Source organism: Bombus vosnesenskii, unplaced genomic scaffold (genome assembly GCF_011952255.1).
Source record: "Bombus vosnesenskii isolate JDL3184/JDL3185 unplaced genomic scaffold, Bvos_JDL3184-5_v1.1 scf7180000016273, whole genome shotgun sequence".
NCBI classification, from domain to species: domain Eukaryota; kingdom Metazoa; phylum Arthropoda; class Insecta; order Hymenoptera; family Apidae; genus Bombus; species Bombus vosnesenskii.
In genome coordinates this window covers 557,520-581,265 of record NW_022884342.1, presented here as the reverse complement: position 1 = coordinate 581,265, position 23,746 = coordinate 557,520, and the positions used below count along the sequence as shown (strand labels likewise).

At 40.2% G+C, this 23,746-nt stretch overlaps 1 protein-coding gene across 6 annotated transcripts in view; it reads left to right on the top strand.

The window, feature by feature from the left end:
* The window catches only part of LOC117242267 (homeotic protein antennapedia-like), a 350,813-nt gene that overhangs the window by 308,326 nt on the left and 18,741 nt on the right, over window positions 1-23,746 (top strand). The window contains exon 1 of one of the 6 annotated variants that reach the window (XM_033508803.1): window positions 1,493-2,131. The exons of the other annotated variants lie outside the window; for them this stretch is intronic. The gene's annotated coding sequence lies outside the window, so the exon portion shown is untranslated. Of the gene's footprint in view, window positions 1-1,492; window positions 2,132-23,746 lie in introns of those variants that run through there. 6 annotated transcript variants of the gene reach the window in all.

Here is a 23,746-nt window from a genome sequence, read left to right as displayed (position 1 = left end):
GAAAAGTGAAACGCGCGAATCTTGGCGCGCCACAAATTTCCCGTTTCCGCCGGTGATTTACAACTTTCGCACAATTACGGGAATGCGTTGGTCGCGAGCTCAGCTCGCCCGACTCCTCGTCACCAAGCTGACATTTTATCATGATTACGGACTAGTCTCTGGTCACGCATCGACGTGCACGAGAGGGGCAGCGAGTATACGGACGAAGTCGAAATCGAAGGGCAAAAAGGGCGCCGGAGACGCCGCAGTTGTTTCGCAGGTATAAGCGAGAATTATGATCCATCTACGTCGCGATGGACGCGAAGGGAGCCGGCCGCGCTTTTCCGCCGGTCTGCGTTATATTCTTCTGTTCTGTGACCGCGTTCCCTCTTTTCTTTTTTTTTTTTTTCCTCCTCTTTTCGTTCCTGTCTGCCGTTCCGCGTCGCTCGTTGCCCGCTGGAACGAGCGGTGGTGACATTTGAAATTTGTTGAGAGAAAGAAGAGGTAGGGTAGGATGTTTTGTGAATAGTATTTAAACCTCGGCCGACTGCATAGCATTATGAAGATTTCCAGAGGCGTTGATGCGCCACCGACGAATAATACAGAGATATAGAGGCGGCGCGGTTTAAATGTATGGAAATTAACTTGACCGGATAGTGTGATCGCCGTTGACAATCGTAAATGAAATCGCACGTAGCTTCGCTTTACTACTTAATTCCAGTGGCTCGGAAAGCAATAAATTCATTCCAACCGGCTGCATGCGACTATGAACCATCTATCTAAAGAACGTTCCATCTACAGAGATTCTGTCTTTCGATAAATTCCGCAATCCTCGAAACCAATACCACTAATAATGATGATATGAAATATGTAATGAGATTTGAGGTTTCAAGGCCGGCAAAATTTCACCATTCATTGAACCTCGGTTCCTGAGTGATGCGCCTTTTTTTCCCCCCGTTTCATTGGCTTTTCTTCGACGTGGCTTAGCGCGCAGCGACACAGAGGGTTGCACGGGGCGGCGTAGAAAAAGGGCGAGAGAAAGAGAGCGAAGCGGCCGGTAGAGAGGGAAGCGCGGACGAGGGAAAGCGAAGCAGAGTGGGGGTTCGTCACGGTAGGAGGGGTTGGTTTCGAGGGGGGATTCGGGGTGGGGTGCGCTGACAGCTCGACGCTCTCGTCCGTTCCACGCTCGACAGGAGGATACGCTTCTCTGCACACATTCACCATTCACGCACACGCGTGCGAGCGGCTCGTGCACCGACACACACAAATTTCTACATGTGTAACAACGCGTCCCTTTTTTTCTTTCGGCTCGCGTTCGACTCGTCTTCGTCTGCACACGTCGAGTGCGCGTATACGCACTCACACAACGTCGTCGCGTCTGCCACCAGTTTCCCCTTTCTTTCCCTCTCTGTTTCTCTTTCTTCGTTGCTCTGGCCGCGCGTTGGTCGTTCGTGTGCGTGCGTTAGCCGTCACATTGTGTAGTTTCGTTTCTGTCTGTACTTCTGCCGAGTCAGAAGCTCTGACGCGGACGCGGAGTCGTGGTAGCTGCGTCGCTCGTGTTCCCACCGCTTCCTTCTCGCGCTCGTGTCGATGACAGTTCGCCGGAGATCAACGTGATCATGAGCGTCATCGTGGCTGTACTGGCGAATCGTTCGTGCCCCGGTGAACGTCGGACACGTGATCCCGAACGTGACGTTCCCGAGCTCCCACGTGTCTGTCAGTGAGCCGAAGAGTCGCGCCGCACGACTGACGTCGGTTGAACGCGTGTGGAAATTCCTCGCTGTGAACGCTGAATGTTGCAGTGCGAAATCGTGAAAAACTTCCTTACTGTGTAACTCTCGGTGATTTCAAGTATTATTTCATTTTCTTAAGGTCTTTGGATCTTGAGGATTCTCACAGTGGATCGAAATTTTGAAACCAAACGCTTAAACAGAAGTGGTCGAATGTCAATTTACATGGCCATATACGACTATAGCTTGTTTAGTTATATATTTCCAACACCGCGGAGAAACGAGTGTCGATCATCGATCTTCGACTGGCGAATCGTACGTTGAATGGTGGTGCGCCGAGTGCTTGCCTATATCTCATCTACCATGTTGGTTGCAAATCATCGAACACCTTCGAAACACGAAATTCGTCGTATCGCGGAAAGGTACTGAACCATCACTTCTACAGAATTTCCTTTCTATCCAAATTCGTATTACAATATTGTAAGAATCAAGTGTTTTCCCTATCCTTTTAATCTTTCAATTACCGATGAATCATAGCATCCGATCTACCTCGGTATACGTCTCTATGCATTAGATGCATTCGTACTAATTACACGTACTAATTTCCTAAGCTAATTATCGCAATAAGAGGCGAGTACCGCGACGTGCTCTCGAGCAATGCCGCTAGAATCGTTCCGCTCTCGTGGAAGTAGTGGCACGCGCTTTGCTTGGAAAAAGCGTGCTGGACTCCGTTACGTCTTTGCGTATCGATAGACAGCAGTGTGTACGTAATTGGCGGCGTGTTTGCACAGTCTGCGGCTGCAACAGCGCGTCGTCGGTTTTCGCGGTTGACAACGCACCGCGATAACGCCGTGTCTCGACCTGTCCTGCTCGCATAATTGCCGCATTCCCTCTTTCTCTCCCTCTTTTCTGTTCTATTTATATATACATATATGTTTGTATTCTGCGACGATTCGAGCGAGGCCCGGTTCGTCATTTTCGTGTTTATCGACCGATAGTAACCGCGAAGAAAATCGCAGATCGCGCACAATTGCCTGCGAGCAGTCGCAGATACGTGGTAATAGTTTCATCAAGGACGCATCATGACGCAGAGTGGAACGTGCATTTGATGATATTATGCCAGTATGATAAAAAAAAAACTATTGTTTGTTCGATCCGTATTGACGAAGGTTTCGCGTTCGATTTGGCTTTTTTTCATCATATAAAAGATGATAGAAACAGTTGACAGTGGATGTTGAGGTTATAGTCCAAAAATTCGTATCGCATAATCGTTTGTCGACATTACTAATTTAATCTGTACTTTTTAAAGTAGGGAAGGGAACAGGATATTCGTGCTAAAAGCATCAGACTCGTTAATACGACGTTTTTCACATTTCAAACAGTCATTTACTTCTTTTTATTTAACTTATTAGCTGCTAACGTACATTTGTTCTGAAATTATCCTAAAATTCATATTACAAGCTGATATAATCGTCTATAATCTGCATATATAAATGACACATTCTGGCATATATTAAAGACTAGTAATTCTAGTATTGAAATATCTCACGTACAATTAATTTACATACGAAACTTGCCTCGTTATCTTGATCCTATAAAACATCTTTCGCTATCACGCGAGATCCGTATCGAAGTGTCACAAGTGGATTATCACATCCAAGACATCGCAAACGTTCCGTACGACTTTCACTCTCACCTATTTTCTATCCATCTGTTACCATCGTCTAGAAGAAACTATTATCCCTGGAACTATCGTCGGCTGAAATAGAAGCGACGTTTCACCGAGTGTTTCTGGCCCCCGTTGGACCCGGTGGAAGACAAATGTGCCGTTGAACGCGCGACACCCCCGCATTATCTCGGATTAAAATCAGAAATGCAGGTCAGACGGTTGGCCGGCGTTCGGCGGCCACGTGGCCATGCGGAGGACTCGTTCGACTCGCCAGGACACACGACGAGACTACTCTTTATTACCTGAAGATAACAGAGAGAACTCGTGTTGCATAATCTTCGACCCGACCGAGCTATTTTTAATCTTGACGAGCAGCACGCGACCGGATACGAGAGATCGAGAAAATTGTGGAAAAAACCACGAATCTTGTCTGCATAAGTACTTGATTATATCATTATGCATGAAAGATTTCTTCTATAAGATAATGTTAGCAGCAGGAATAGCGGAAGAAATGTGAAAAAGTGGTGGACGATTGTAAGCAACGTAATAGTTCGGTTGATCGTAACACAGAGGGCGGAGGAACCGTTTCGATATGGTATCGCGACCCTATAAATATTTAATGAAGCTCGAACCCTTCGGATTGACGAGGGTCACCGGGATTAGAGCTCTCGAGGATAATCGGCGTGTTAAGAAACGAGTTTACAACGCGATTAACGGGGTCCGTTACGCGATTTTCAGTTCGTGTTATATACATTGTCGCGTATCGCTACGATGCTGAGAAAATATCAAATTTCAAGTTCGTAGGGGAACGTTGCAAATGGTCGTTAAATGTTGCATGAAAGGTGAACGATAAAATGTGGTCACGCGAGATGTTTTTAGCAGCGTTGATGATAAATTCGAGATAAAAAGGCGTAGATGAGACGGCAACAGGTTACGAAAGTGTGGAGAAATCGTAAGTGTAGATGAAGCGGCGCGTGTAACAAGAAACCGGAGAATATTTCTTTCGTCGACGCGGTTTCTTTTAATTGTAGATTCGTTCAGAGGGAAAGAATGCGGGTCTGCAACATTGTCACTGACGGAGAACACGTTTCGAGCCGCGAGCAAATATTCCATTGCATCGAGCGCCGCGTGCAAACAGTCCCCGCGAATGATCGACCTCACTTTGCACGCGCGCCTGTTCCTCCAACGTTTCATATGCATTGTGTTTTCGTGACGAACGTATTCTGCTCGGATCGCATCTCTTGAATCTATTATGCGCGACAGTTGCTTCACGCCGTGTCAGCTTTCTTGCTACACATCGTACGATGCTCGGTAATTGAAAAACACAAGTAGGGAATTTCTTATCGACAGAGCGCCGGAGTTTTAGGGATTTTTGATCGTAGGAAATTCGCAGCTGCAAAGATGCGCAGAATGCACGTAATATGCAGAAGGATGCTTCTTCAAAAATGGAATATAGAAATGTTCCAATTAGATCGATGATTTTTACGCTAAGCAGCAAAATTTGCTATCCGAGTTGCGTGCTTTTAATTCTATTCGTAACGATATGAATTTTCATAAATTTTATCGCAGTCTATCGGTTATTTACTACGACTTTTATCTCTCAAATGCGTATTCTACGACAAAATATTATCAAACAGCCTTTTGTCATACTCCATTTAAGGATCACACGATCCATCTGTTACAATATTTCATATTTCTTCCTTGTTTTCAAAGGCTGTTCCAATTTTTCTTCCAATTAACATGTACCTTCGTTCTTTTCCTCGAAGAAACTTTGTTTTGCCAGCAGTTCAAGAAAATCGGAAAGAGATTTAAGTAATTGCGGGGGTAAGACGCAGCCGGACGACGACGACAGCGCGACGTAGGGACCCGTTGACCTTTTGCGAGTTGCCACTTTGTAGACACCAGACTTTGAACTTTGCCTTGTATTCGGTTGGCAACTTGAGCAAAACCCGAATCCGACGGTGATCCAAGGGTGAGGACGCTTCGCTGCACTTCTGATTTAGTAGATCCGTGGCCACTGGGTCGGGGGTGGGGGTGTCTACTAGCTTAGAGGAGCTTACAGCGTGAGACGAGGAAGGAGCGTGAAGCGGGGGCCGTGAATTATCGGGTAAATTAAAGATTGTTAATATGCAACCTTTATTTATTTAAACAATCTCTTACAAAAATACGATCAATTACTTTCCTTAGTTTCGTGCTGTTTTTTCATGTTGTAAGTTAAACAATTACACTTTGATATTTAGTAGTTAAGAATAAAAGGAACTGCGTTGCATGTGATAACTGAGAATTAAAGGAGAGTTTTACTTTTACAGTGGGCAGATTTCACGACAGATTTCATAGGTTTTCATGTTTAATATCGTTTACGCGTCTATGTCATTCAAATGCAAATGGTGTCTTTTTGTTGTTACGATCAGCTTCTTATCTATCTTACGCTCATTAAATGTCATTCATTATTATTATTAGCTGATCACTCAAACGTTCAATGTCATATCTTTATAAATACGTTTAGAGCGATGGAATCCAGATAGAAATTTATTTCATTCACTGTACCATAACAGGCGTTTTATTTCAGTTGCCTTTTATTTGCAATTTTGTTTTGTTTGTTTGCTTTGTTTTGCAAAATTGATTTGTTCAGTTTAAACAAGTTCAGACATTGTTTAATCCCTTGCCGTACTTTAGCGAGTGAGACTCGCGATGAAGATTTTGGCCCAAACATGAATATCGCGTCTGACTCGCTACCAGATACTTGGGCCAAACGTAAACATAAGAAGCCGAGCTGGCGGACTGTTTTTTTGCCCTTTACGATCGTGACCGAACGTTAGTTCTTGTTTACGAGCGTCAGTTTGGTCTGTTTCGTCGAACTAAATGGCACGGAAAGGAGATAATATTTTCTAGCATCGTTTGGCTTATTTATGTTCTTTTACTTAACAAATACGTTTCTAGAAAAATTCAACGGTTCCAATAACAAGAAATATATTAGCTTGTCTAAAAAGTGTCTTTCTTTTACGGACACGTCTTTATCGTTGTACAAAGATGAAAGCTAATCTGTGGGACGTTGTGATCTTTATTTTGCTAGAACAAAATGGATCATACGTAGTTCGATGAAATAATATAAAATGGAAAATATTGTGCACTCGTTAGTTTCTTATAAAACGAAGGAAACTCTTCGAGCGATCTAATAATATTTAATAAGTTGAAGCGTCCACTGCACTTTACACCGAACGTACCAGAAACACGTTCTCAGGACTCATAGTTTTTCGATTCCTTTGTGAAATCGTTGTCAATGTTTGCGTATATCTACGTCGCATAATATGACGACTGTTGGAAAAAGTTGTTCAGCCACGGCGCGTAGGGACGAAATATTCCAAGGAAATCCGTGCGGTGAAAATAGTCCGAGAAAGGAAACGGCGCGGCGGGACGAGCTGCCTAGAAAATGTTGCGTGAAAAACGCCGCGCGCACCTGTTTCCCTTCGATTTGCAGAAGAAAACGCCGCAAATCCGCGCTTCCCGCCACTACCACCTTGCAATTAGGATAATTAGCTGCAAGACCTGTCGAGGATTCGAGGAAATTCAGAGTCAGCCGAGGTGGTGAAATTTTTGTTGCAATTCTATGAAAATCGCGTCGCTCTCGTTACTTCGGAAAATAACCATCGTCCTCGTTTCGCTTTGGACTTCGTTTAGTTTCGAACGTTGATCGCCATACTAATCGAGTTATTCCTTAACGAAAGAAATTTCTGTGATCATGAATTTTGGTGGGACAAAAATATTAAATTGATTATTTAATATTTTTTAATTTATAATATCAATATGGAAAATATTGGGAAAATATTGAACAAAATAGTTACAACATAATAGACATAGCAAAGAATTAATTTGCAATTTTATTAACTGATACTTCCGGGTCAACTAATAGTTAATTCACAACTTCAAATTATTTATAATTATTTACATATATACAGGGTGGTTGGTAACTGGTGGTACAAGCGCAAGGGGACGATTCTACGCGAAAAAAGAAGTCGAAAATATAGAATAAAAATTTTTCGTCCGAGGCTTCGTTTTCGAGAAAATCGACTTTGAATTTTCGCTCGGTACGCCTGCACTTGTCACGTCTCGTTACAACGGACCACACTGTAGATCGTTGTCTCGATCGACGTTATTCTTTTAATTTTTTAAACTTTTATTCTATATTTTCGACTTCTTTTTTCGCGTAGAATCACCCTGTTACCAACCAACCACCCTATATATATACTGTAACGTTAAAGAATCGTTCTCAGTGTTCCACTCTATCGTTTCGATCTTTTTGCCTCCATCTTCTTTCTGTCGACGTTGAAGTCGTCTGTGAAATCGATCTCAGTCTTTGTTTCTTCGATATTCTCTCTTCTTCGTGTCTTTGTTCGTTTATCGACAGATACGCTCGATCTTCGAACAGAGCGCGTTATTATCGGCACCATCACATTTTAATGACACGTAATTTCGTGGCGGTGCTTCTTGGAACTATTTCTTCATTTAATTCCAAACGTCGGCTACGTTGTTTCGCAGGTTTCCGTTAATTCTGGGTTTGGCAACGTGTTGAGCAGAGGCTCCTTAATTCGAGCGCCCGCAGCGTGTAAGGACGTCCGTGAATTCCTTTTTCCGAAATTTCAAAAAAATAATCGCACGCGCCCATCTGCAAATTAATCCTCCTGCAACATTCCTCCGATATATGTGCACACGTGGATTGGATTAACATCGTTTCATGTTTCTACGAAATATGTTCAGCTTTCAGAAGGGTTTTCGATCTCATCCATGAAATTATAGAGCCAGCTTTATAGAGCCAGAAATTTATCACATTCTGATTTTTGTCTTTATTATGTAACCGAGATTCGGAGAATATCGTGCGAATATCTCTAGAACATCGATGTGGCAAGAAAATTCCATTAATGTGAAATAAGCTTGCAATGTACTTCCGTCGAAACATAGCTTTTTCTAATCGTTCAATTCTACGAGAAGCAAATAAAATAATTCAATAACGCCTAATGCAATGTTTTCTAAAAACTACGTATTCTATGATCGAAACAAAAGAAAAAGATTTTTCTTTGCAATCGTTGTGTATCGAGTCCTCCGTCAACAATTGAGAAAACCTTCAAACTTGTTTAAATCGCCAATCTTATCGAGCTTGCAATTATATTCCAACTTTTGTTTAACGTCGTTCTCGATAAAAGTGCGAGAAAGTATGCAAATATAGAAGAGAAACAATCTTAAAAAAATCGTAATAAAATATTGCTCTCTTCGAGTATCCAATCTACCCCTATCGAAATACGTTCTTTTTCAACTCTTCCGTTCCATGAACGTCAAATCAGAGAAGAGCGAAACTCGCAGAACCTAACCTATATTCCGAGAAATATGAGAACGATGGAAACCGTGGATAGAAGAGCGTCATATCGATCAAGTAAAACGAAAAGGGGAAAAGAGAAAGGAAGAAATAATAGAAACCATGGCCGTGAACAAGTCGAACGATTCTCTGCAATAGCACGCCGCGGGCCGCCGATACACGCTTCAAAAAGCAATAAATATTTCAGCTAACCAGCGTCTATGTATATAAGGCGTGCTCGGCAAAAACGTTCCATTTATATCGTGGCACGACTTCAACACGATGTACCCGACTCTTTCCGCCTCCCTTTCTCGTTGACCTGTTCGCGTGTGTGTCGTATACGCATTGATACGTGCAGCGGGGCTCCTTACGGTTTACGAGCTGCTGCCATGATTTATCGCGGTCGGCTAGTGCCGCGAGGATCATTAGAAACGTAACTTGAGACCGCGAAACGTCGATCGGGTCGGTGATCCTGCACGCTACGACGGTTTATTGATTTTGCTCGCTTCGACACCCTTTCAAATTCGTTCGTCAGTTCACGAGATGATCTTTTTACGAGCTGTGAATTGCACATCAGGTATATGCGGAGGTGTACATATCAGAGAAATATGAGGCGAAAGAGGAACCGAAGATTCTTCCGTATAGAATAGAAATACGTTTGTGGAATTTTCTCGTTTTTTTGTAGGATAGAGAATTTGTAAATGCGTTAATTTTCCACGAATATGTTTAAGGAAGCATTGCGTGAGTCATTCCACAGGTCTCCCTTCATTTGTTAATGGACTTAGCATGTAGGTTATCGATAAAGATTAATATTATCAGAGAAATTTTAAGTTGTCGATAATGAAGTCGTTCTGTTAGACAAACCGAGAATAAGGCCACTTCGGCTACAACAATGTCCGTATTTCTTTAACACGAAATAGGAATATCGAATAAGACCGACAGTGTATGAAATGTAAATTGTATTTAGCCATTTCCAATTCACAATTTTAAACTGTAACATTCTATTCGAGGCTAATGATATTACGACCACCGGAATCGTTGAATTTTCCCAACGAGTGATCACATTTAGACGCTTCAGACGCTCTAATCGCCACCGACGGTCCACCGTATATCGGTTCTTCGCTGCGACAAATTTCCCCGCTGCATTCTTGCCACGTCATGAACCCCATCCATAGTACACGGGTGTTTTCCAGACGCTCTCGTCGAGCATCGTAGGAGGGACGCGCCGGTTATCTCTCACGGCCTTCCGATTTAATTAAGCACGGTTTCAGCTCGAGCCAGGAACTTTCGATATTAGGCCCGGCTCGCTCGTATCTATCGGGTCGAGCGAGCAAACTCTAACTCCCCTTCTGGGCGGTATATACCTACCGATGGTGCACACGGTTCGTGGCGTTCTCACACGCATACAGACGCACACTAATAGAACACACGCACACAGAAGAGGTAGGCACGCGGTACCCGTGGCGTGTGTGTATGCGATCTCGTTTCCAAAGTCCGAGAGTAGGCAGCGGGGCGAAGCCAGCCGGCCTTTGTTCACGGCGTTGAATCTACCGGGCTTTCAACCCCCTACTACCCTATCCGGTAACCCTCCGTCGGACGCTGAGCATCGCGACGCCTCCTCTTCCCACACTCCTCTTTTCTAGGCTCCGCTACGTGCAGCCCTCGCCCTTCCACCCCTTCCACGTCTCTTGCGGCTCCGCCACGACCTTTGTGCTCTTGTCAACTTGTCAAACTACCCCTACCGTGAGCTTCGCCGAGGCAGCATCCAATACCAACCCCTGAACCAACCACTCCGCCGAATCCTCGCTTCTCACCCTGCCCCATCGCCGCTACTCCTCCCAATATCTTCCTTTTCTTGCTTGCTGGCCACTCTATCGGTTTTCTCTGTCTCTTCCTCTCCCCTTCTGTGTTCCATGCTCCTTTCTATCTGTCATGCGACTCCTACGGACAGCCGGACAAGCTACCGGAAACGTATTTCCTACGGGCAAGGCACGGACAGAAGCCTGTCTATAGTGGAATAGAGGGTAGTAGACCCTAGTTCGGTTTTCTTTCGATTATCGCCGGTTCCTTTGGGATAGGCCACTTCGTTGCTAGTTAGTGTAAGGGACGTCGCAGGGTGGTCTGATCTTTCGTGGAGTTTCTCCGGGGGATGAGATACCTGAGTTTATCTCGTGGAGATGTAGTTGGCAGGATGGATACCTGGAATGAAATCGTAAATTCTAGTGTCAAATGCTAACGCTTATTGATAGTCCATGTAAAGTAGAAATCGTGTAGAAATTCTTTGAGTTTTAGGTTGCAGAAAATTTCTCCCAAAATTCTAACATACCTTTCAGTCTGAGTTTCGTCAATTTTTCAAAACAGGAGAGAAAAATTACCTTTCCTTTTGATAACTTGGTGAAAAAATTGGTTAATTAAATCGAGTTGAATTTTATACAACAATTGCCTCTATTTGTATGCTCTTCACTGTACATAGATCTCACATTGATGATCAATACACATTTGTTCTTTCTATTCCTCTTTTATCAGTCCAATAAACAATAAAATATTATAAAATATTTAGATGTTAGTTATTTCGTTTATACGCTAAATTTGTATATTTTTATTTATTATTGCACGTTGCACGTTTCACGGAGGACCATGAAATGTTCTGCGACCCTACGGTGTTTCCCTTCGACGAAATTCGATCTCAATGTTAAAGCGCGCTCTCGTTCCAACGCGATTCAAGATAGCCAGCTCACCATTTGCTAATTATATCTGTTAATTGTATAATATCTGTAGCCAGGCAGCAATGTGTACAAGAGTGTTGTACGCATACCGTTACACTGAACACGAGCGCGACATATGTAAGAGTTAAATGTTACCTCTGCGCCGGACATTTGCGCGATTATCGTGGCGCGATATCTCTGGCTCGTCCGCCGCTGTATAGAAGTTTGCCACAACCAGCGAAATTTGCATTTACTTATTTTGCAACAATGTATCCTCTTTTTTTCTATTTTTTTTTCTTTCTTACAATGAACGAACGTGATTCTTATTGCGTGTAAATTTGACGAGATTGGCAACGCTATAAATACAGCGATTTGTTTTCATGTTTTATTAATCGTGCGTGATCTTGAAAATTGCGCGAGAATTGAAAATAATGAAGGACAGCTTGTAGAGAATTGTCGATGATTGCAGGTTCTTGTTACTCTTGATAAGTCGTGGCAAAGTGAAGAAAATGTCGATGTCTCTTTGATGTGAATTGTACTACAGCTTTATCGGTTTAAGTGTAAGTGTAGTAAATTTAAGTTAATGGACGACAATTAAAGGTAAACTGTCTCATATCTCTGTAAATTTCTGGGGAACGACGTTGCAGCAAGGAAACATCAGATAAGATGGAACGTAGTTAATCCTTATGCAAGTAACTAAAATGTTAAGCTTGAAAATGTAATATTTCACGCTTTTATTTATAAATATAAAAGGTAACTCGGGTTTTTAGTTGTCCATACTAGGATTAATATTGCTATACGCTCTTCTTCATTCGCTATAAATTCCTCTCTTTCATGTTTCCAATTCAAGCTTCTTACAATAACAATATATATAAGTGTACAAGTATAATTACTTCAAGAAAAACTCTACACATTTTCTTTTGTATACCCGTGACCTGTAGACACTGTTACAAACAGAATAGAATTGAGTGAAGCAAAAAGATTCAAAATAAGGAGGTGCATATTATTGTAACCTTGTTACAAGGTCTAGAAACAAAACAGCTATAAGTAGATTTCCATTGCTGTTCCTTGTAACCTTCAGCTACAGCTGCACAACAAAGTTAACATTTTGGTAATGTCTTTTGCTATAAATATATCAACGTGTTCCCTGTTACATTCTTTTGTATTGTAACACTGAAGGAGTGAGGATCTGGATCAACATACACCATACCTGTACTTGTACTTATTTCAATATATTTTTCTATTACAAATTCATCCACTGGTTCCTCTATCAGTCAACCTCAACAATATCACACATTAAATCAATAAATAATGACAACAGTTTATTTAATTTTGATCTCATATACTGTACCTGCACTTGTACTTATTTCAATACATTTTTCTATTACAAATACATCCACTGGTTCCTCTATCAGTCAACCTCAACAATATCACACATTAAATCAATAAATAATGACAACAATTTATTTAATTTTGATCTCATATACTGTACCTGCACTTGTACTTGTTTCAATATATTTTTCTATTGCAAATTCTTCCACTGGTTCCTCTATCAGTCAACCTCAACAATATCACACATTAAATCAATAAATAATGACAACAGTTTATTTAATTTTGATCTCATATACTATACCTGCACTTGTACTTATTTCAATACATTTTTCTATTACAAATTCATCCACTGGTTCCTCTATCAGTCAACCTCAACAATATCACACATTAAATCAATAAATAATGACAACAGTTTATTTAATTTTGATCTCATATACTGTACCTGCACTTGTACTTATTTCAATACATTTTTCTATTACAAATACATCCACTGGTTCCTCTATCAGTCAACCTCAACAATATCACACATTAAATCAATAAATAATGACAACAATTTATTTAATTTTGATCTCATATACTGTACCTGCACTTGTACTTGTTTCAATATATTTTTCTATTGCAAATTCTTCCACTGGTTCCTCTATCAGTCAACCTCAACAATATCACACATTAAATCAATAAATAATGACAACAGTTTATTTAATTTTGATCTCATATACTATACCTGCACTTGTACTTATTTCAATACATTTTTCTATTACAAATTCATCCACTGGTTCCTCTATCAGGAATCTAACCTACCAACCTAACCTCAACCTCAACAAGATTAATATTGCTATACGTTCTTCTTCATTCGCTACAAATTCCTCTCTTTCATATTTCCAATTCAAACTTCTTACAACAACGACATATATAAGAAACAATGATACATTGTTCTCTGTATAACAAAACGAATATGAAACTTCAATATCCGATGAAACTCGTAAACAAAGTTAGAAAGCAAATCACGTGTAATACGTAATTAGCCATTTCTTATATTATTCACGCTTCACGCGATTCCCCTCTAAGGGTGAGTGGTGCAATTTTTCCAGAGCATAGAGGCGTGTTAATTCGGAAAAAAATCGCATCGTCGTTCCCCGAACGCGACATAAATTAACTCCGGGGTAATTATTTCAAAGTCAAGGCAGCTGGACGGCCTGGGGGATGGAGATAGGGATGGGTTGAAGCCGTAGCATGAAAAGGTGGTGGAGGAGGCGGGGTGGAACTGTTGGAATTTTTGACTCACCTTGTACAAGCTGTCTGTGCCGAGAGGCGAAGGAGACATACGGTGAGCGAAACTCTGGAGAACCGGGGTGAGACCGTGCAACGTTTCGGCCGAGCGAACCCGCGGCTTGATTTATAGGGTGGCGTCAAAACTTTCCACTCTCCGTCGTGTCTCGCCGCTCTTATAGGTACCCCCTCGCGCGTTCGCGACGAAATAAAGGCTCACCGTGGTAATTTCGACCTCGTTGCCGACGCTCTCAGCGAAGACACGCGTCCCTCGCTCTTTGTCACGTTCAGTCGTTCTTTCGCATTAACTTTGCATCGATCTATGCGTTGATTATTGTTGAAGTAATTACTTGAAGAAAAACTCTACATCTTTATTTGTGTATATCCGTGACCTGGAGGCAGCTATTACGCAGAAAATAGAATTTAGTGAAACAAAAATATTGTAAATAGGGAGAGGTGCATATTATTGTAGTCTTGAATATAAATTATGTTTTGGGTTACAAGGTGTGGAAACAAAAGAGCTATAAGCAGATTTTTATTGCTGTTTCTTGTAGCTACAGCTACTCACCAAGGTTAACTTTTTGATAATGTACTTTGCTATAAATATATGAACGTCCCTGTCATAGCTTCTTCTATTGTATTGTAACGCTGTAAGAGTGAGGATCTGGATCAACATACACTATACCTGTACTTATACTTATTTCAATATATTTTCCTATTACAAATTCATCCACTAGTTTCTCTATCAGCCAAGCTGAACAATATCAGACATTAAATTAATAAATAATGACAACAATTTACTTAATTTTGATCTCATATACTGTACCTGCACTTGTACTTATTTCAATACATTTTCCTATTACAAATTCATCCACTGGTTCCTTTATCAGCCAACCTGAACAATATCATGTATTAAATTAATAAATAAAGATAACAATTTACTTAATTTGATCTCATACACTATACTTGTACTTATACTTATTTCAATATATTTTTCTATTACAAATTCAGCCACTAGTTTCTCTATCAGTCAACCTGAACAATATCACACATTAAATTAATAAATAATGACAACAATTTACTTAATTTTGATCTCATATACTATACCTGCACTTGTACTTATTTCAATACATTTTTCTATTACAAATTCATCCACTGGTTCCTCTACCAGCCAACCTGAACAATATCACACGTTAAATTAATAAATAATGACAACAATTTATTTAATTTTGATCTCATATACTGTACCTGCACTTGTACTTATTTCAACACATTTTTCTATTACAAATTCATCCACTTGTTCTTCTACAAGTTAACCTCAACAGCTACCTTTGTTATTTTAATGGATGATTGTTTGGTTAGCTGAGATGAAGTTGGTTCATACAATAAAAACACAAAAATTGTCCTTGTCTCAATATCCAGAGTATCCACGGTTACTTGGGATCCTAAAAAATCAAATATAAAATTCCAAACTTAAACAATTTTGCACAACGCTTATTTCATTAAACTTTCATTCTACCACTAATTATTTTTATTTATTTCCCTTTTATTTTATATTATCGATTAGCTACTCTCGTTAATGTCTAATCGCGTTTGATTAATAAATTCAATTTTATTATAAACATATAGTTGGATATTCTCTGCGATTTCAAGTATCTACCTGTTGGTGGTCAATTTTTCAGCTTATCGCCGGGGATACGAGGATTTCATTGTATCGAACGAGCAGTTAGGAAATCTTCGTGGAAATGATTAGGAAGTGAAATCTGTCGGGGCACCATTGTTCCAGATGTTACGTTCTTCCTCGATAATTATTCTTCCCGAGGAAGGTGCTTCCTAATGGAAGGTTCGAGTGTCGGCAATAAGGATGAGTAAACGTTAAGGTTACGCGTAACGAAAGGTGGTATAGTGTTTTGAAAAAGTATTAGGGCCTTTGTATAGACCCTGTCCCGTCGGTTAACCACGCGCTCATAAATTATCAATTGTCGCACCCTTTCGACTTGTCCCTGTGGAAACCAGCTATCTTGAATCATGAATTTTGATTAGCAATTTTAAATTACCACAACAACCACTGCGAATTCTATCAACTCGAAAAGATCGAATGGAATCAATTAATAATGGAATTCAAACATGGTTCTATGGCATATTTTTGTCAAGATTGAACGAACGATAAAGTACGGTTCCTACAGTCCTTCACGACCGTCCACTATACACAGGTTGTTGATATTCCAGCAGAAAGCGATAGAATGTCGAGCACAAAAAAGCGCGTTTGGTGCTCGGCAGTTAGTGTAACTTAATAGTCCACTTATCTTATCTGACGTTCACAAATATCTTCAATTTGTACGTAATATGAGAAAAATCGGAATTTATGTTAAACCAGTTCTTGGAACAATACAGTTCTCGTCGTTTGCTAAAATGTGAACAATATTGAAATATAAAAATTCGAGAATCGTAACAGGGTTAAAATTTCAACACTCGTTCGAGGTTTCCATTTAATTACGTCGTTGAGTCCTTTTCAAATTTTTCTGACGTAATCTCAAGACTTCCATCTTCCTATTGACGTCTGCTTGTCTAAGCAAATATGCCTTTAACGTACATTATTTCAGCCATTCGAGTTTGCATATGTAAACGTTCGGATACTTTCGTCAGACACTGTATTTATTTTTCCTTTCTTAAAATTGCTAATCTCCCGGCGCACTTTTAACACTTAGAACTACCGATAGTTAACACGAAGCTATTTCTACCAAAACCAGTGAAAACGACTGGTCTTTAAAAAATACCTAATGATACAATATTTGTATATTTATTGATTTATTGCTTTCTTGCAGAAGCAATTCCACGTTATGTGACATTTTTGATATTATTAATCCATCTGGGGCCATCATCCCTAAACGAGGGTCCACACGTTTATGAAATCGTAGAACCAGTCGTTTCGACTACCGTGGTATTTCTAGCGTTAGCATCTAGCGATCTAGCGATCGATCCGGAATTTTCCTGGTAACTGATATCGTCGTATCGAACGATTCGCGGTAAAAATTTGAAAACGAGTGGCGAGTTGTACGAAACGAGGAAACTGGTTAATTGGGGTTCGATGAACAGATAGCGGGACCCTTTTACACTTTGACAAGTACCGGTCATTTTGACTGGTATTGGTATAAGTAGCCTCGATACAAAATCATTTTCAGTTTGAATACATAAAAAAGAAATTAAAATTCTTTATATTATTCTTTTAGTTATCGTTGCGAAAGTCATTACATCATTACAGAAAAAAAATATGGTGTGGTAGTTCTAGTGTTAATTCTCCGTTTATTACAGCAATTCCACGGTTTAAAACAGTGCCTCGTTGTCGCTCTTGTTCCCGTGACTTTATGCTGCCAGAGGTTCCCTTAATTCGCCTACTATCTCGCTGCGACTTTTAAAGTTCATCCAGGAAACTTTCATTGCTTCTTGATGGACCATGAGATAGTACGAGGTGTCCTCCTCAGACACGGTTATTAACAAAGTGGAATCTAGATCTTGTGGAATCTTGCCGGCGACTTTTAACCTCGTCAGCCAGGTGAAACTTAACGTTCTCAGGAAACGCCGCTTTTTATTTGTGTACGCAATGTCAGCGCTCGAGATCCTATCGGCTTTGGCTTTCACGCGCAAACGAAGTCACGCGCGTCGTTTAGTACTTTTTGTGTCGAAACATCTTGATCTGTCATGTGAAGAAATTATCGTTAGAAAAATTAAAAATTAATTTGAAATCCATCTTTGAAAGTATCGATAATATAAATGTTACCAAATAATTCTTCAATTTGCAAGCTTATTTGCCCTTTCACAAGCTTTTTAATTTCCGAGAAAAATTAGTTTTTTATCCAGTGCTAATAATAAACAGACGTTTTTCCAGGAAGTTGCGCAAGAAAATCATTGCACTGAAACCCATTATGACTTTCACCAAAGATCAATATACTCGTCGTTTAGTTAATTGCTTAATTACCTACTGAAATACAATGTTGCGTATATGTACGCGCCATCTTACGGGCAAAAGTTCAACCTCGACAAGAGAATATTACGACGCCGGCGAGCGTATCTTCTAAGAAAGTGAAATAAAAGATTTGAGGAACAACGAGTGTAAATAAATTTCTGTGTCATGCAGAGCTACGCTAATCCGAATATTAAAGGTTCACTGTCAGCTAAACGACCTCGTTTCTTTCGACTGTGATAAAAATGTCGTAGCTGCAATTCTGTTGGTTATCTCGTGACAAGATAAAACGGACTAGATCACGTGGAACAGTTTAACGAGAGCAGCTTTAATTTCTCCTGATTTTTCAACAAAACCATTGACCCTCGAGTCAAAACGTGCCGGGGTCGAAAAGAGAAAGCTGACTGCCCTAAATTTCATGGATCGTAGAGAAAAAAGTTTTCACGAAAAAATGTGAAAGTTGGGTTCGTTGCGATTCTCCTAGGCTTTTCAACGCTTTGCCACCAACGTGACAGGAAGTAAATGGCAACGCTGGATGTTAGGCACCCCGTTGCGAGGACGACGCGCAAAATTCGAGCGATCTACTTTGAGAATTCTCGATGCTCCCTCGCTCTTCTCTTCTCTTCTCTTCTCTCGATTTCTCTTCCCTCTGTTTACTGTTTTTGCGTTACGAACCAAGTCGACCTGTGACCATTGAAATCGATATAACTGTAGATCTTGACGTTTCTACAGTTACGGCCGAGTCGACGCAGCTGCTTATTTTAGAAATTCATCGTCGAAAGTAAAGAGCGTGTAGAAGTTATTGTTGCCATAAAAAACTCGTTATATTTTTTGGCTTTCGTTTTAACTGTAATCTTCTTATCGATCGGTATCTCTTCCTTTGGCGAGAAAGCTTTTTCGTGTAAAGATACTTGATATTTGTAAGTGGAAAGTAGTCACGCGAAGCTATCAGGCGTGAAATGTAGCTAAATAATTTTGCAGCTAATCAAACTTTCGAATTTATGCAAACAAAATTTTGTTTCCATGCTCGAACTGATTATCTCTCTTCGGTCTGGCGTTTAGCTATCTTTCTGATGTTCTCATTTAATTCAAGGATGATGTTCGACGATTAAAATGGCCGGGGAAATTAGCACGATTCCGAATAGGATTATTCGTCGCGTTTCTACGATAGCCTTTCGATTTAACGAGGCCAATCGAGATGATTCGAGTAAATTACGCCCGAAAATCCGCTCTATTTATCGCTCCATACTTTCCGAAGCTTCTACTCGTCGTCCGTCGCGTCGAATAAATTACAGCGATTGGTCGTAGGAGACGCATTATTCATCGTATCGAGTTTCGCCAGAACGTGTCCATATTTGTGATAATTTCAACACGTTTCACGAGCTGATATATATTAAAATATTTCGTCGAGTCACATCTGCTTACGAGATACAACGTCATACGTTATGTGTCATCGGCGAAGCAAAGACTTTTGCCTCTGCATTTATTATATTCGTGCGAAATCCGCTCGTCGATTGCATCACGTTCGCCAACGCCATGTTCATATTCAATTGTCGAAAGCGGAAAAACGATTGTTTCGATGGCGTCGCAGGCGGGAGAAGTTTTTTTAACACGTCGAATGCGGCGGTGGTCTCCAGTAGACGACAAAGGGGTTTTCATTGATTTGACATGTGTAAAAATTTTTTTCTTTTTTATTTAATTCTTTACATTCACAATTTGTCCAGTTAATGTGTAAAAATATGTACTACAATTTTCCATATCCGTATAAATATTCTATGTAAAATATCACGTGTAATCTATATACAGGGTGGTTGGTAACTGGTGGTAGAAGCGGAAAGGGGATGATTCTACGCGAAAAAAGAAGTCGAAAATATAAAATAAAAATTTTAAAAATTAAAAAAATAACGCCAATCGAGACAACGATCTACAGTGAGATGCGTTACAACGAGACGCGATAAAGTGCACGCGTACCGAGCCAAAATTCAAAGTCGATTTTCTCGAAAACGAAGCCTCGAATGAAAAATTTTTACTCTATATTTTCGACTTCTTTTTTCGCCTAGAATCACCCCCTTTCCGCTTGTAGCACCAGTTACCAACCACCCTGTATATTTAGTATATTAGTAACAATTAGTAAATAAAAATAGTAAAAATAAAAAATAAAAGTATAGTAACAATATAAAAGACTTAGTGGAAAACTACCAAGAAAGAGGAGAATAAGTCAGGCTACTTATTTCTTATAGGAAAACAGTTTTAAAATTCAATGTGTTTTCAATCAGTGCCACGCTACTAAAATTCCTATTTAGTTTCCAAGTTAAACATACTTTTTCTTATCTTTCTCAAAACTTTGAAAGTCACACTGTTAAGATATTCCTCGTTTGTCTGACAGAAGACTTGATCAACTTCAAGAAGCTTAAAAAATTATATGTCTTTTATATGTGAAAATTGTATGTGATATTTGAGGTTAAAAAATTATACGTCGTATCAAAATTTTCTTATTTAACCCTAAACGTTAGAATCGAAGAGCCAACAATCCCGTAACCTCCGCTACTTTTTGTTTCGTCGTTCGTTTGAAAATGATACGCGCAACATGGACAGGAAGTTGTGCAGAATGTGTTAACGAGATTCGAAATCGGGCGGCGCGAAAAAAAAAAAAAAAAAAGGAGCGAGAAAGAAAAAAGGAAATCAATCACGTTGGTAGCCGATAAAGGTTTCATTGAAACGAGTGTATCTACGAGGACAAAAAGCGTTATCGAGCACGTGGCTACCTTCGATCTACGCGACCGGAAAACAAAAACAACTTTGGTCGGGACAGCTCGTTGAAAAATACGAGCGTTGATAATCTCGAATGCAGAATTGAGAGGCGAGCGAGAGAAAAATAGAAAAAGATAGGATGCTAACTGACGCGATGCGACCCAAGTAAGTTGTAAACTAACAGAAGAGAGAAAAAAAAAAGAAAGAAAGAAAGAAAGAAAAGGGAGGTTAAAATGTACGCGAGGTTGTAATACATATCGTCGGCTAGCAAAACACTGGTAGGATTTATCTACGACGTTCATGGTCTACTGTTTCGACCCTCTTCTTCCTCTTGGCACACCCTTCAGCCAGCAACGCTACCCGGAAGTCTATATGTGTCTCGGTATCTCTGTTTATTATAAATATGTCTAAATATACCAGCATTTTGGTACTCACGATGGCGAATTATCTTCAACGTGTAACACGATCCTGTGGTTTTTCGACCGTTTCAAAAATTGACAGATGCTCACGAAGAATTTAATAATCTGTTTTTTATCTGTTCGAACTCGATTTTGTTATATAGCTGTATATTATTCGCCGCGATTTATCGTGATCGGTAATTTACACTTTGCAAAGGATTTATGAAATATCGGTACGATTTTGATATCATACGTCGTAACGAATTAATATGTTGATTTTGCGAAATTGATTGTAAATAGCATATTTCATAAAAGCAATCATGTATGTCAGTATACTTGAACATATCGACCGGCGTGAAAATTGTATATCATTTATTCACCACGCAAAGTGCTATTGCGCACTTCCATATTATGATACACCGATACTCGGAAGTCAAACTGGTTAATTTTATTTTTCATGCAATAGTAGATCGTGTTCAGATAAATAGATTCAATCGCTAGGCGTTCATATATATGAATATAATAATTAATAATAATATAATTAAACGCTAAGCTGTTTATCCAAACAAATGAAACTGTGTAAACATACAGTGACTGCAAAGAATATTCACGCGCATCCTTATCTTCCAACGAAGCGTTTTTTATTAGCTTCTGCGCTTCATAGCACTCAATTTTGCTTGTCATATGTAAACACCGCTAAACGATACGAACTTCAATATACACTTGCATGCAATTGAGCGGAGATCTCGAATAAGAGTCCGAAACACACGCAGCATGTTTTGGCAAGGAGCGATTAAGTTACAGTGTATCAGGTTTCAAGCACCTAACGTGCTTCCTTCGTTTGTAAACATTCGCAGATATCTACAGCTTGTTTTATACTGAAACGATCGACAGGGACTGCAAAGCTATTTCGTTGGCAACTAAGTGATTGTGGATTTTGTCATTATTACCTAATGACCAAATCACCGATATACCTCTCACGCAATTGGGATATTATGCTACTAAATCAACTACTGTCAGAATGTGTCATCGGTGGTCGCGCATTCGAGCATTCCTTTTTAGGTTAGGTTAGGTTTAGGTAGGTATTAGGTTATCCGAAAAGTGTCTTTCTTTTACAGACAGACGCGTCTTTGTACAAACATGAAACCTAATCTATCAAACGTTGTGGTCTTTATCTTGATGGAATAAAAAGGATCATACATAATTCTATAAAATAATATAAAACAGAAAATGTTGTGCGTCCATTATTTTCTTATAAAACGAAAGAAACTAATACATAAATGCTACAAGCAATACAATGTTGTAAGAATGTTCGTAGCTCCACTGCTAATCGCTTTAAAGTATCCGCAGCGACCTTTATCGTAGTTGAAAGAACCTACCTACTGCGATACTAAATGTTATCGGATTCCTGGTGAAACACGTTCGCCAGGATGAATTTTGCAATCGGTGGAAGCGCGGGACGGGAACGAACAGTCAGGTCCGTTTCTCGCGGTCAGCTGACGCGAGACGATGCGAACTCGGTAGGGGAAATGGAATTACGGATGCGGCGTGCGTGGAGAGCGACATAAGCTATTGGGCGGCCGGCTTTTGAGCGGCCTTGCAAACTGGTTTCCTGCAGGCCGACTCGATTATGCTAATCGCATATGCATGTTAGCATTTGGCTGATCCGCTGGCGTGTTGGTTCTCCGTTCACCGGTCCGGCTGCCGCCAGTTCGATGTGTGTTCGCGTAAACGATCTCACACACGAATAGAACCGCGATCCTTTTCGATGGAGCAGCGGTGCGCTCGAGAAACCTTGATCGCGGCCACCCTTCAATGCCTACTCGACCTTCCGCCAGCTGGACACCTTCCACCGTGCGTAACGGTATTCTTCGCTGATTTCCCTCGACTATACTTTGACGCTGTCCGTTACTCCTCGTGCGAGGTTTTTCTTGCCGGGGATTTTTCTACGGGATGAAAAGAAATTCATGTGGATTCAACGATAACAAGTTCGTTCGCTTTTTATTCTTGTATACGCTAAGAAGAATGTTGGAATAATTGTTTAGAAAATATAAACATATGTGCGTGTGATCTGAATTTATAAAAATGAGGAATGAAGAAATTACTCGAAAATACGGTAACGCTTGACCTGTTTCTTCGAGAAAATGAATTTATTACAGTGTCTAGAAAAAGTATTCGAACATCGTGGTATTTATCGTTGCTTGTACGTGTGTTTTCTCGCGTGTATCTATTAGCTTTTGAAGGTGTTGGAAATGTAGAGCAAAGAATTAAAGAGGAATCGATGAAGCAGCAAGACTAAAACTTTCTTTTCACTTTTCTATATTTTTCATTCGAGAGTAGTAACGTTTGAAATAAAGAAAAGTATAACGGGTGTACGTATATGTGAATATCTTCGAGGAACAGTTCGAGCGATATCACATTTCAAAATCACATTCGGAGAAAGATCCCGTCGGTGTTTACCACGCGCGAGACGCTCTCGCCGATAATATCACTCCGTTGCATTCCGTTCTATTTACATTTCGTGTGCATTGTGGTTTTGCAGATTCATGGGTCGAATCGAGGTGGCGAAGCATCGCGAGAATCAAGAGATGTAGCGATTGCAACA